Here is a 16,500-nt window from a genome sequence, read left to right as displayed (position 1 = left end):
AAATGCTTTATGATTTGTGTACGAGTTTATTTAACGGTCAAAATTATGTCATCAAAATTGGTGCAACGAAGCTTTTCACATTTCACTGCAGTCTTACATTTCTTAATAATAAATATGTGCGTTGATCCGTCAATCAACTCATTATAGGCATACAAAGTAATAGGTAACCCTGAAAAAGAAAAATAAATGAATATAATTAGGTGTGTGCTAGAAGTTTTAATAAGTACCCATTTTAACATGTGTCGGATATTACGTAGCTTAGAAACGCTTAAAAACGCTTTCCAAATTCTAGTTCATAAATATTGATGTAGCTATCAAAAAAATCTAGTGCAAGTTAATGACAAGTATGAGGTTGTGTCTACGGGAATAAGTTAAAAAAAACCCTAATGGTAGAACTAGTTGTGCATATAAGTTGGATTCACGAGGAAAACGTGGTGTTACCTGAAAAAAAGGTAGAAAAAAAACGTGATTTTGATTTGATACTTTCAGTTCAGTTAGACTTACTGGACATTACAGAAACTTATGTCTAGTTAACATAGTCATTCAATATTTTAGTGGCCACCTTTGGTGTCTAAAAGAAATGGAAATGGAGTGCTACCATTCAACTCAGTTTATGAGCTCTAAGTGCTATCATTATTTTGTTTCTTATAAGATTCTCGGATATGAGTTATTTGCTCCTATGCAATAATTCCGATATGAACTTGATACAGTCGTAAGGCACGCCTGAAGCTTCAACTTTATTGCATTTTTCCCAGCGCTCGTAATACATATCGCAAATTTAATCTTTAGCAATAATCTTTTATACTTTGACACGTAAAAAAATCGTAAAAAATAAACTTCTCAGACGAGTTCTTTTGCGCACCCAGGGTGACTTTATCGTTACAATGACGTGGTCATATAAATTACATCATCATTTCATTGCCTGGCATTTCTTTTTGATAATCGTCCATCTATTCATTGTCGTCTTTATCCACAATAGAAAAAAGGGCTTCCTTTGGATTTTTTCTCTCCCTTGCTACTTACTTTCAGTAAGGACTAGTTAGATGCTTGATTCAGTGTATCTCGGTAGTTGCCAAAGCCTGCACATGCTGGTTATTTTCAACACTCACTTCGTTTAGCAATCAGACGAATGTGGGTAACTCAGAAAAGAGTGATTGGTTCATCGTTAAGGAACGGGCACGCTTTTTTATTTCTCTAGAGCGTTACGTTCTAAACATAATGTGAAAATAATTTCATTGAAGATAATTATCTTCTATTGGCCATTACATAGCTATGAAGTCATTTCTCATTTTCTTCAACTAAAAGTCAATAAAAGCCTGTACATCTTAAAAATAATTTAACTCTGTTCTGGAAAATCATTTTTGCAAAGTCAAAAGTTTAAATAACGCTTTGAAACTTCTTAATGAATGTTACTTTGCCAAATTCCTTGGGACATATTCCTTCCTTTTATCTTATAAGTCAAATAATCGTTATCTTTATTGTGTTTATTTTGTTTCATATATAGGTGAATATTTTTACTTACCTGCCTTACCCTGGCATGCGGGGCTCTGCTGGGGCGGACAAAATTTTTCCCTAGCGTCTCGTGGGAATCGCATTATGAACCTTAAAAAGCATATAAATGGCGGCGATGGTGTCCGCACCCCATCACGTCTCGTTCCCGGCGGGAGCGGTATGCGGTCTGCTGAAAGCCGCTTTGCGACGATGAATGTAAGAGGAGGAATGAAGGATAAGATTGAGGAAGTATGCCAGATGATGGATGAAAGACGTTTGGATGTGTTGTGCGTGAATGAAACGAAGCGGAAAGGATGCGACGCGACGCAGCACGGCCCTTACACGGCGTATTGGTCTGGAATTTCCAGTACCAGCCGAGGCTGTCAAGGGGTCGGTCTAATTCTTTCTGCACGAATGGCTGAGTGCGTGAATGAGTATGAGTGTGTCAGCCCTCGTCTTCTATGGATTAGGCTGAAAGTTGGAATCACTCGGATCTTCGTTCTAGGTGTTTATGCACCTTGGGATGTGGGTTCGAGGGGTACAACATCAGCAAAAAGCGAAAACGAGGAGTTCTGGAATAGTGTAAGAGAAGTATTGAAAGTTACCAAGCCAAATGAGAAGATTATTATGTTAGGTGATTTTAATGGATGGGTGGGTGTAAAGCGTGATGGATATGAAAAGGTGCTTGGTGCGTTTGGTGACGAAAAGGTGAATGATAATGGAAGAAGTGTATTAGAAATTTGTCTAGAGTGGGATCTTTTTGTGTCGAACTCAATGTTTCAACATAAAGAGATCCACACCTACACAAGAGTGGAAGGTATTTTAAAAAGTATGATAGACTTTGTGATTGTAGATGAAAGATTGAAGAACAAAGTGCTGGATACCCGTGCATATCGCGGTGCTGGCATTGACTCGGACCATTTACTGGTGATATCCCGGATAAGGGGTATCTTCAATCGCTGGCGGCACAGGGTAAGGGAGCAAACCAGCGCTTTGGAAAGAGTAAAAGTAGAAAATTTGCAAGATATGGATGTAGGTAAGAAGTATATTAATAGACTGAAGGATGAATTTGAAGATTTAGATGAAATTAGCGATATTGAAGATGGATGGAAGGAATTTAAAGAAAGAATTGTGAAAGTAGCTGTTGAAGTGTGTGGTGTAAGTAGAAGAAGGAAAGGAAAAAATCACAAAAATGCGTGGATGAGTAAAGATGTGCAAGAACTTGTGCGATTAAAGAAGAAAGCATGGCTGGATTTGTTAGCAGCAAAAGCTAACTTAAGAATGCAAGAGGTTATAGATGAAGATGTGAATGAAGCACGTAAGGAATATAAGAAAATGAAAGATTTGGTTAAGAAAGCTGTGATTAGAAAGAAAGAAGAGTATAAAGAGGATTTTGATAAAAGGCTATCAGAAGACTTTCAGTCAAATCTGAAAGTATTCTGGAAATCCGTAAGGTCAGCCCGAGGAAATACTATAACCAGAGAGCTGACTAGGATCAGATGCCAGGATGGTAGCGTTGTGAAAGGAGAAGAATGTGTACTAAAGATATGGAAGGACTATTTTGAAAGTTTATTTGAAAAAAAGGAAGGAAATAAGAAAGATTTCTGCTATAGCGAAGAAAAAGAGAATGAGATGGAAGGCGAAATTGAAATGTTCGAAATTGTGGAAGCACTTAAGAGTATGAAAGCGGGAAAGGCTGCTGGGTGTGATAGAGTGTCGGTCGAGATGCTTAAAGCAGGAAAAGGCGTAGTAGCTAGTCAGTTGTACTGCCTTTTCAATTTGTGTTGGAGAAGCGGCCGAGTACCAAAAGATTGGTGTAAGGCTGTTATCGTGCCACTTTACAAAGGAAAAGGGTCACAACTGGACTGCAAAAATTATCGTGGTATAAGCCTGCTTAGCGTCGTCGGCAAATTGTATGCTAAGGTATTGATTAATAGAGTCAGGAATGAAACTGATGAAAAAATATGGGATGCTCAAGCGGGATTTCGAAAGGGAATGGGATGTACTGATCAGGTCTTTTCCTTGCGGTGCATAGCCGAAAAGTTTTTGGCCAAGAGTCAAAAAGTCTATTGCACATTCGTAGATCTGGAAAAGGCCTATGACAGAGTTGAGAGGAATGAATTGTGGTCAGCACTTTCTATGCATGGGGTGAGCAGTCTCTTAATACGAGCACTGAAATCCTTATATGAGGATTCGAGTGCTTGTGTCAGGATAAACGGAGCGCACACTGAGTGGTTTAAGATTGAGAAAGGCGTTAGGCAAGGATGTGTTGCGTCACCGTGGCTGTTCAACCTATTTATGGATAGCTGTTTGACAGATTTGAAAGAGTCTAAAAGTGGATTAAGGATGAATGAGTTACTCGTCAAATGTCTGCTCTATGCCGACGATCAGGTTATACTGGCGTCATCAGCGGAGGAGTTACAGGAGATGGTAAACTGTATGCATGAAGCTTTAAAAGAGAAAGGAATGAAAGTGAACGTAAGTAAAACTAAAACACTGGTTTTTGAAATGGAGAAAGAAATGACAGCATGTAATATTTTGATTGGAGGAGAAAAAGTGGAGCAAGTGAAAGAGTTTGTATATCTAGGATCAAAGTTTACATCAGATGGCAAGTATGATAGTGATATTGAAAGGAGAGTGAACGCGGGGAACATGGTGAATGGAGCTTTGCATGCCTTTATGAGCAGTCAGACACTATCCAAAAAGGCTCGACTGGCTGTGCACAGGGGCGTGTTGGTCCCGACATTAATGTATGGGAGTGAAAGTTGGGTATGGCAAAAGAAGCATGAAAGCAGAATAAATGCAGTGGAAATGAGAGCGTTAAGGAGTATGATGGGTGTGAAATTGAGTGACAGGATAAGGAACAGCGTGATAAGGGAATGTTGTGATGTGAAAGAAGATGTAGTTACAGAAATAGAAAAGGGTATGTTAAGATGGTTCGGTCATGTGGAGAGGATGAATGAAAGCAGGTTGACTAAGCAGATATACAAGGAGAGTGTGGAGGGAAAGGTCGGAGTGGGAAGACCTAGACGAACGTATCTTGATCAAATTAAGGACGTCCTGGTAAAGGGTCAGGTCAAAAGTACCCGAAACCGCCGAGCTTGTATGAAGAGAGTTATGAATGTGGACGAAGCGAAAGAAGTATGCAGAGATCGTGGCAAGTGGAAAGAGGTAGTCTCTGCCTACCCCTCCGGGAAAGAGGCGTGATTTTATGTATGTATGTGAATATTTTTAATTTGATATTGATCAAAGATTAAGTAACAAGTGCATTACGGAATTAGAATGATAATCAATTACTGGCTTATGCTCGCAGCTCTGTTTGCGTTAACTTCAAATTCCCGTTCACGTACAAATATCAAAAAACATATAGGTAACCCGTTTCAAACTCTAGACATAACTGTACCAATTTTCATCAAAATGGGTTTAACTATGAAGAGGTAACAAACAACCAAACTTAATTTCACATTTATAAAATTAATTAATACATATCTTTAAAGCATAACGAATAGCACCATCTTTTTAAATTCGTTCTGGTGTCTCTCCTGTACAGCTCTTCTGGTTACCTCCACCCTGGGAAGGAGCACGGTCCACCCTGACCTTCTTAGGTAGACAAAGGCATGACATTGAGTTATAATATTACAGGGAAAATAACAAGACGATTAATGTCAACACTGTTTGGAAAATATAATAATAAAATAAAAATATGTTGCAACTGAAAATTACAAGAGTTGGGCTGACCATCTGAACCTGTTAGTTTTATTATCTTCGTGACTCGTGTAGACAACTGGACTTTTGTGTAGGTACATAGAATAATATAAGACGAACACAGCTTTATCTTACAAAGAAGTAACTAATCAATCCACAGAAGTACCAACAGTTTATTGCAATCGCTAGTGACTGTAGTTCATAGAATTCCTACATAATTTCGAACATTACCACATCTCATATTTTTTGGTGAATGAATTAAAGAAAGACCCGGTATTCTGTTTAGCAAAACAGCACTTTTTTTTAAATAAAGTTCAATTGATTTAATAAGTAACTAGGTATTTTATATTTCACATTTGTCTGAATAATTTAAGAAATTATAAATACACAATCATTTGCATAAAAAAATGTAAGTGTTCTCTCTGGTATTGTTCAAGTTTCCATCCTATCATGAGATCTACTCGTGATGAATATGGTGATCCCATATTCAAACAAAAAATTAAATTAAAAAATCTGTTCATAATTTCCCAAGTTTTTTTTACATAGCAAACAAACAAAAAAAATATAATCGAACCGATACCGGAAATGATTTCGGGTTTGTGATTGGCTAGTCTGATTATCATTAGTTATTTAAAGATTATGAAATTTATGAATGATTATGTATATGAAATAATGAAATCCCTTATGTTTACTTTATACTATATATGTTATTTTATACTCCTCCCAATATAAAGGTATGGTAGTGAAAGTTGGGTGTGGCAGAAGAAGCACAACAGCGTGATAAGGGAATGTTGTTATGTGAAAGAAAATGTAGTAACAGGAATAGAAAAGGGTATGTTAAGATGGTTTGGTCATGTGGAGAGGATGAAGAAAAGCAGGTTGACTAAGCAGATATACAAGGAGAGTATGGAGGGAAAGGTCGGAGTGGGAAGGCCTAGACGAACGTATATTAATCAAATTACGACGATCAAATCAAGAGTACCCGAAACTGTCTATCTTGCATGAAGAGAGTTATGAATGTGAATGAAGCGAAAGAAGTATGCAGAGATCGTGGCAAGTGGAAATATGTAGTCTCTGCCTACCCCTCCGGGAAAAAGGCGTGATTTTGTGTATGTACTTATCGAATTAGCAGTATAAACTTATCAAATGTATTCATACTAATTGACAGGTAGACTGACACTTAGTCGACCTATATCAGTTCAAAAAGTTAGAATATTTTATGCCGATTTATATATTAGTGGAGGATTCCGATAGCCAGTTGTGTGAATGTATTTACTTAAATCAAGCATCTGTGATATTGTAATTTTACAATATGACTTGGTTATTTTTCTTTCTTTATTCTTTCTAAACTTCTTAACATAAATTTTGATTACTCCGGTAACACCAAATCGCAAAATATTAGAGAATATTGTATGGTCTGTAACTTTTTTAACGTAAACGTCATTGTTGTTATTTCATCCGTCCTGCTTCTTCAGTAAATGATTACAAAAAAAGGAACTGAAAATTTTAAATCTTCTTATTTTGAATGTTTTATAATAATATTAAGTATTATATAAGCGCGTTCTAATTATTTATCATATATGTATTGACATAACACAACAACAACAGAACAAGAAAAGAGTAAAATAAAATAGGAATCAATAATTGTATTGATTCCTATTTTATTTTACTCTTTTCTTGTTGTATTCGAAAAAGAAAATATGCAAAGTTTTTCCTCCAAATACGTACTAAATAGAATTTGCACCACGTCACCTACCATGTTCATATTTCGCGAACTTTCCACCAACTTCCTGAGCGACTCCCAACTTTAACCGAACAGTTAAAATTGCTAGACATTGTTAGTGTGTAGTGTTTGGTTCCCGTTTACTTCCGCAAACTTACAAATTCATGTACACAGTAGGACAACTTCAAAAAGGCATCAAAAATTAACACATCCGGTTGGTAAAATATAGCCTTTAAAATTACTTTCTGCATTTGCGTTGTATAGAAAGTATGAGAATGTATGCATACACTCTGAAGACATAATTCCATTCAGAGCACCGAAACTAATTTAAATTCTGATCAAGCGTCAAAACCCGGCCATTACTAATTACGTAAAATGGGAAATATACATAGATATGTTAATAACTTACCTGCTTCACAAAAAAGTAAACGTTAACATTCTCATGAAGCGACTCCCGTCTGACCTCTGCAACCGTTGTAGACGAACCTCATCCATTTTTGATTATGGATTTACAATCATTGGTTAGCAATAAATCTAATATACATAACTCCAAAAATAATCTGTGGTAGCCAAGATAGGCCATGAACCTATGCCTGCCTGTGCCACTCTGTGCGTCACGCTTTTTTCGGGCACTTTACAGCGTACGCTTCACGCGTCACGCTTTTTACGTACATCTTATTACAAACACTCTAGGTATTCTAGTTTCTTAAAAGAATCTTATAGGAATTGTTTTTCATGAAGCCATTAACTACATCTCTTACCCTTATCCTTGAACTCAAAAAGTTTTGAATTATATTCCTTAATCCCCAGGGACGACACCGACATTATATTTCTCGACTTTTGCCAGGTAATTCTGCTTTCATAATCACCATATTGACGCCTTTTTATCCTCGATCTTTTTTTGTATACCTTGCCAAACCTTAAGCATTTCGCGTAAAAAGATGGTAAGATTTGTATGGAATCGGTGAGACAGAAAATATTAAAGAACTATGTTCGTGATGGCGTAGTTAGATCCCTATTGTCTTTATTTTCTATTGTCTAAAGTTTTTTTTATTATCTACAGGCCAGTTGTGCGAGCTGTTGGAAAATATAACATAACAATGTTAAAAGCTGCGAACTCTTGTCTACCCGAAGTTTTACTTGTTAATAACCCTTGCTGTGTTGTTACATGCACATTGCCTCTTACTGGTAAAGGTACTTGATTTTTGTATTTTTTATGTCTGCATATTTCAATATAATGGTATGTGCTCTGTAAAGTATCTCTTCGAAGAAATTCAAGTAAATATTTAATTTATTGCGTAAGTGGTCAACTTCCATTGCATAGACGTCAACGAACGGATTTTTGTACTTCGTCGTAACTAAGTACTGTAAACCAATTTCAAGACTGATTATTTTCGTCTAAGCCATAAGTTCTAATGAGTCAGGACAACTCAGTATGACAGTATGGCATGGTGGCAACTGAGACGATTTCGTTAGTTTCACTTGTCCCATGGGACTACTGGGACAAAGTCGTCCGATTCGTTCCATCATGGGACCACACAATGGGATTATAGTGGGATAGACGAAAATATTTGTATATTATCTGTGGTATATATATCCTTAACGGCCCTTTCCCATAGACGGCTGCCGTATCGAGTAACGGCCTTATAGGCTTTATAGACTCGGAGAAGCATCAAAGTGTCTTATTCCGAAGCGGTTCGGATTTGCCTCACGTAAGTCACTAATAGCGGACCTTCACATAATCTAGATCAAAACCATAACACTTAAGGGTCACATCAAAGGCTATAAATATGGAAATTGAATTGGACGGCTAATAGCATGCGACGAAACTGTAATCCACGCAAGTATGTAGCGACATTTACATAAACCATTTGCAATTAACTCGTGCCGACCCTTCCCTTACGCTTTGATTGACACGAATAAAGTTGAGGATAAGTGTTACAATATTATTGATTGATGTTTTAGGTGATAGATCGATTCAATCATTGTGCCAGCTAAACGTGGTCGATGAGTCTTTTGGCTACCCTATGAGGGATAGAGACGTGACGAAAAGAGTGCACTTTGATTTGTAATTCTTAATCATTAATTTGAGAGATAGAACGCGAGTAAAAGATAAAATACAATTTCTATCAATCCTGATCCAAAAATATTGTTAACGTGACTCTCTTTCACTCAACATTTTTCAGATTGCATTATCAGAACCGGGGTTAACTATTGAATTTGTATGCCAAAATAGCGAAGGTGCGTGTTTTTAATTTACAGCACAATTGTCTAAACCATAGTTGTAGAATCCAAAAGCAATTAATTTTGATTAAATATACCACCGTCAACATATAGAACAAGCGTAATTAAATAACGTTATGTAAATAAACTGAAAAAATGTGTATACAGTAGGATTTTTAAATTGATATTTGCTTAGCTAACTGTCAATAACGCGTGACTTCACTGCAATTATGAGAGTACTATAAGTATGTATGAAAACGACATAAAGAAAAAACATGTTATTTAAAATTAGGTCTATAAAGAAGTTTTCGAGTATAAGCAGATGTAATTACAAGTAGATATCTAGTAATAATTAGGATACTTACCTTTTGCTTGTACCTTCGTTTCTGTGTAATTTCCAGAAAAAATATACTTTATTAGGTATTCTATTTTGTTTGTCATTGAACAAAAATCGGTCATATAGATTTAAAATTTTCTTTTTTATCATAATTACATTAGGTAACCAAGGAATTCAAAACCATTTTGTGTACAGTACAATCGAGTTGCCACTTTCAACACTGCGTTATCAAAACTCCGCGAAAGTGAGTCCATTTTCCGGATCACAAAAATAAGGGCAATTGAACAACATTTTATCTCAGGGTCCATTAATCCAGCGCCCGTGCTATCACGTCCGACGCCGATTGGGTTTCTCTTTTTCTTCCAACATCTGCAAATGACCGAATGCGTTTATTTTTTTAAATTTTAAAACATTATCTCCTTCCTACCCAGGAATAAGGTTTTTTAACAAATCGCATATTATCTAAATAATATTAAAGAGGACACTGAGTGATTTACTAATATATAAACGCGCAGCCCAAACCGTTTGGCATGTACTCCATATGACCCCTTCATGAAATCTAGAGGTGCACAAAGAGAGGATTTTCCAAAATTTTAATGAAATGAAAATTAAAATTAATGAAAATCTTTACGCGGCAGAGTCGAGGACGTACTTACTACTCTACTCGACTAAGATGTACTCTAGTTAGGATATTTGTTATCTTATTATCGATCTTTTAGAACAAGTATTTTGATATTTACATGTGAATATGTTTTAGATCGATCTTTGCGAAAAAGATAAATAAATAATCAATATAAAATTGCATTAATATTAATGCATGGTCTTTAATTTTTTTATGAGTTCAACATAGAAAATTTATAATTTAAAACTGAACAAAATTGCATAATTATAATAAACTCACCAACAATATTCTCTCTCTAACAACTCGTTCCCTGTCATGTGTATTAATTGGAAACAAAGTTTAAGTAATCCAACTTACATAAATAAATTAGATAAGACCGTCATAGCGTTCATGAACAGATACTTTTGTTAGAATCCTGGCTAACAGAAGCTTTTAAAAGCATTCGCATTTAAATTTCAAAGCGTATGACTTCAATTTACAATAAAGTCCCATTGTAGAGCCCTCGTAAACTAGAGTCAATTTGTAAGTCGTACTGCTGTAAAAGTTATGCTGTTTGGGAGTGCCTGACACAGTAATAAAGAAACAATACGACTATATTTAGAATTATATTTGCGTTGGTGCGTTTCGAAACTTAAACTGAATGCGAGTTATTGTTAGTCTCCCACTCTAAATAGTATATGGATGTAAAGAAGTATGCAGGGATGTGGTCTCTACCTACCCCTCTGGAAAAGAGGCGTGATTTATATATGTAAGTAGTATGTGGATGCATTTCAAGAAGTGATAATTTAAGATTTATATATAGACTGGTAAAATTACAATTATTAAGTTTGCCACAATTCTTGGATGAGACTTTTCTTTCAGATGATATATTTAAAATATATATTATAATAGAAATCTAAATAAACATTCAAGACCAGACCACTATTTGACCACTACCTATGGCTTTATAAATCTTCCGGTTATTCGAGCTGAAACATGCGAGAAATGCGCTGCTCTTTATAAACAGAAATACATATATAGGGATCGAATCTAGGACCTGTGGTTCAGAAGCTAGAACTATCCCTAGGCCAAACAGACCGTCGTACATTGGCAAGTAGGCGAACCCGAAATTAATCATTTTTATTCTTCTATAATTCCAAAACCTTACCTATATGCCTAATTGCCTAGGTATTAACAATTATCTGCAGGGTAATGTTTCGAGCGAAGTCCGTTTATTGTACTGATGATACATAAGTCATCGACCTTTCCTTTAATAAACAGATAGCCACAACCGTTATACTATAGATACAAGCAACTGCAATGGCGACTAGAGTCATCGCCCAGCAATGCAGAACACTTAAATAAATAGCATTTTGTAATGGCTCCATTAACTGCATGGCTACATTTATCAATATCGACCATCAACATCCAGTAGATGCGTCTATTTAATTAACGTCATTAACTCGAGTATCCCTGCAGGGCTGTCGCTTTCTATGTATGTTTATATGCCCTTATTAAATAACGGAAGAAATATCAAATAATAATACAAGGGCGAACTGATCACAAAAGGTCACAAAAGATTTCCTCCAGTCAACCATATTGTTGGAAGGAATATTATCCATTAGCAAGGAATGCACATGATAGGTTTTTACAAGTACTTAATAATATTTTGTGTTTTCTTCATAAAAAATAAAAAAATGTGATAATACTCTTCTCTCTTTCTTCTCTTTTTATGAGCCACTTGTGTAAGGACTTCAAAAAACCACGTTTAGCTTGTTGGTTTAAGATTTAATTGAGAATTAATTCAAGATACTCAAAGAAATTCAAATAATCGCGTAAAAAAATAATGCCAAGTTTATGCCTAAGCTACATACGCAGCACATATTATAATTAGAACAAATTAATAAGTAAAAACCCATCTTGAATAGTGGATAAATAACTATCAACATTATACAAACATTTGCCCGCTCTGGGAATGATATTCTTGATCTTAATGGAGTGGTGGATTGGAGCATGGTGCGTTAACCACTCTACGATTAAAATAATCATTCTGTGTCGTTTTTTTTTTAATTTATATTAAATTGTGCTTTTCATACAAAATTTAACGAAACTCATAGCTTGCAAAAACGTTTTGATTGATACAAAAAGATAAGCGACTCATTTGAACAAAAGCACTGAAGCGCGAAAATAACTTAAACCAGCATCATAAAACAAAGTAATATATTTAAATTTAAAATGGATTAAAAGCCTTTATTGGCTTTATTTACCCATCAGCGAAGCTTAGAATCTTCAACAGACTTTGAATTTGAAATTAAGATTAAAAGATATGGTGATGGTGTAACAGCAAAATTTAATTATAATCCTTAATCGTTAATCTTAGTCATTGTTTATACAATACTCGATTTTCCCAAAGCTTTGCCACGTGAAATATTAACTTACCTTTCCTAGCAAATTTATAACGTTATGCGTCACATTTAGACCTACACGTTAAATTAAATAAAATTTATGTACAATAATAGATCAGTTACTCTTTCCCAGACGAATACGCAGAGATATTACCTATAATATGAAGGCAAAAGCTGTAAAAGATTTTTGGATAAGAAGTATTGTCAATATAAATAATTAATACAGTAACATAATCCATATACTAGACTGGTTTTCATGAATGCAAAGGCAAACGAGTAAACAAAACGTTGATGTTCGCACAATAACTTTATTAAGTATTACACATATGACATTTTCATATAATAATTTTATTACGTCGAAATAATACAGTTTCAATTTCAATTTATGCGCGTTGGTGAATTGAATTGGACGTTTTGGTAAATACTATTACTATTTGCATTAAATTCTGTTTCCATCAGCGCATTTCTTCAGCACCTACTTATCTAAAATATAAGCAGGAGCATTATTGCTATTCGTTCTACATAGGTATATTTATAATAGAAAGTATCTTATAAACGTATATACATACATAGATATAATCGTAAACGTGGCCTTCTAGTCTTTCTTTTCAAGACTGTTTATCTCTGTCTACCCAGTAAGGGATAAAGTCGAGATCGTATGAATGTTATAATAATTCTCTATAAAACCTCAAATAAATTTAGTCAGTCTTTGCTAAAAAGAATGCAATAGAAATGAATTCCATGCATTTTTCTTAGCATATCACATAATACCATAACAAAACTAATTTGATTTTCAATTTGATATGTTACCTACTTTACTTTTCTAAAACCTTAAGTCAATTTTTTTAAGCTTTAGGGCAGTATTTCGCACTTTGCACTTACATAAAATTTTCTTATCCAATTATGATGCAGGTAGAGTGTTTGGTAAGCGAACGATAATTTAGCTGTGTCAATAGGTACACGCAAACACTAATTTACATTAATAATTCCCGTTCGGAGTGAACATTAATCATACGTTCCAAGTAGACCTATTATATTAATTTCCAAAACCACCCATTATGTCGGGTTACAAATGACTTTGCATAGAATTTGAGGCATATCGCGTTCCGAAATAAACGTTTGATTTTAATATTGACATAATTAATGGATTGCGTGTTCATAACATTGATTCTTATGAAAGAATTAGGTAAACAGAAAAATACGTTAAGTATAAAACCGATCAAGTGTAAATTGGACTCACGCACGAAAGGTTTCAATCTATAAAAACGGGAAAAATTATATCTGGTTATAGGAGTCCCTTTTTAATATAAGTTTTATTATAATATTTTTTTTCTATGAATAGATAAAAATTATGTGTACCTATATTTCTTATTGCCGTTATCAAAATTGTACAACCCTTGTTGTTACCTCCTGAAATATATATTTTATTCGGCATTTATATAATATTTTTTAAAGATGTTTCTTAAATATCCCGATTTCTGTGGCGGCAAGAAAAATAACGTCATCTGTGAAATTTAGAAAATGCCAACTATCGTAACGATAAACGTGATGACTTTACTGATAGACTAGCGAATCCATAGTAATAGCATCGCATTGCGTTACCCTTTGAGAACGGAATCTTAAATAATTAATCTTATGAGAATAAACTTAGAAAATATAAGTATAAAATAATAATAAGGCGAACCGATGAATACTTATTTTTTATTTGCGTCTAAGGTGCCTTTAATAAGAATCTTATATTTTTTTAGGTTTACTTTGTAAGACAACTTTTGCATATGGGAAATTAGGTTTTTTTCTTGAGAAATATGAAGAAGATTATGCCCTACTTTACAAATTTTGTTCCAGAAGGTTCTAGACGGAGAACGGGTATTATAGCGTTACAGCTTAAATAGTTATTAGTTTGAAACTTAGCGACCTCAGAGTGTATCGGTACTGTAAACTAGCGGACGATTAACTAACAACTTAAACTCTTGTTAGATACTTGATGCACTTGAGTTAACCTCAAGATATTTACCCAGGTATTCTCCATAGAATTCGGAATAATAAGACTATAGGAGCCGTGTGATTCCCGGCACTTTAGAAAAAGCGACTAAAGGACATGCCAATAAAATTGGGAAGGGAGAATATGGGCTTTATCCAAAAACGATGAAATAACTGAGACAAAAAAACATAATGTGTTCCGAAACCAAAAGGAGAAAGAAAAGGAATAGGATCATGGAGAAAGCCAAGAGTATTGACAAGAACTATTATTTGTGAAGAGCAAAAAAACGTTTATTTATTAAAAAAAAACTATTCAAACAATAAATTTAAATAATTTGAAAAATGTAGCTACTAAGGTATTTGTCTCTGGCGCAGTCATTATTTGAACTATTCAAATTCCTGGATCGCAGCGATAGGCAAGCCTAAGATCCTTCCCAAGGAGGTATAGTTTATATAATATAGTATTGTTTTTTTAGGTCACCCCGTTAATAATCATGATTTAAAATTCGTAAAATCTAGAAATTTCAACTCATGAAATTCTCCTAATTGATACCCATTTGCCCGTAAATAAACTCACACTTGACCGGGTTTGTTTTTCCTGTATATTTCCACCATTAATTCCATTGCTATCAGTTATCCGCTCCATCGAAAGTAGGTTTCTTCTCATTAAATCACGTTCGGAACAATGCGTCGTAGCCATTGTTAAGATTTATCTTTTTATTTGTTTTTATACAATAGAAAACATTTTTTTAACGAATACAACAATTGCATGCTATTAAACCGTTCAAGTATTTAATGTGTTATTAATTTCAAGCATAAAATGTCTTTCGAGAGAATTATGGCAGATTTATATGAAAGATGCTCAGAAGATGTAGTGAAACATACCCGCTATCCCACGTTTAAATTTTTTTGCATTCAATTATAACAATAAATATTATAACATTTTTGGAATTTCCGTTAATCTGGATTCCTCATATTATAACTTCCAAAACTTCCTCCGAAAAATTAATTACCATATAGAAAAGTATCGGTAACATCGCGTAGCAAACATACGTTTGAATTGGTAATATCCTCTTTGATTGAGTCGGTTAAAAATCCATACATATAATATGATATTATAAAAATAAAATGAGCAGGAGATAGGTACGAAGGCACGCACTTTACTTGAGCCCGTTTTCCCGGGCTAATATCTCGCTTGAGGGTTAATTTATGTCTACAACTTTGTGGCGTTAGCTAATTTTGATTTATTGCTCTCCCTTTTTATTAGTAAGCCATTAAAATTTTCAAAGAGAATTGCGTATGAATTAATTCATTTTTGTTTGCATTGCAGTTATAAGAGAAGAGACTTAAGACTTTAAATTTACCAACTACAATATGTATTTTAGTAAGTTAAAAAATCGCAGCCTCATCCATTGGCGTGATTCAAAAGTTAGCACATGAATTCATTATTTTACACTACATGAAAATGAAACCCTAATCAGACGAGTATCATCGGAATTATGAATAAGGATGAAGCTTAAGAAGTCATGTTTTTTTCTCATATTTAAAAATATGTATCTAATTAACGTTAATATCTGTCTTATTTACAAAATATATGTAGTTAAAATTATTAATTTTAAAAAGAGTAAATAGAACTCGTTGTAATTTATAAATTGTGTAGTCAGAGACTATAAATCGTTTGCCCACGGCAACGTGCCCAGATACCTGGTTGCATTGTCACGTCGAATGTCAATGCTTAATCTTTGACCTCAGAAGATTCCACCCTTCTGGACTCGTCAAGTGGAAAGATGTAGGCTGAGCCTACCATTCTAGCAAGAGATGCGACACACACAGTGCAGATAAATAAGACGCGAAACAAACTTCTGTCTACACATAGAATGCCCGAAACAAATTTACATAACAGTTGACATTATACGGAACCATTCGTACACCTCGCACCAGACTTGCGAAGTTGTTTTTGTTTGTACGAAAATATTGCGTTCCATTTCAGGGATTCACTATTTGCATAGGCTTACAGTGAGTATTGATCGACACA

The sequence above is a fragment of the Amyelois transitella genome, chromosome 17, assembly GCF_032362555.1.
Source record: "Amyelois transitella isolate CPQ chromosome 17, ilAmyTran1.1, whole genome shotgun sequence".
Lineage (NCBI taxonomy): Eukaryota > Metazoa > Arthropoda > Insecta > Lepidoptera > Pyralidae > Amyelois > Amyelois transitella.
This window is presented reverse-complemented; position numbering follows the sequence as displayed.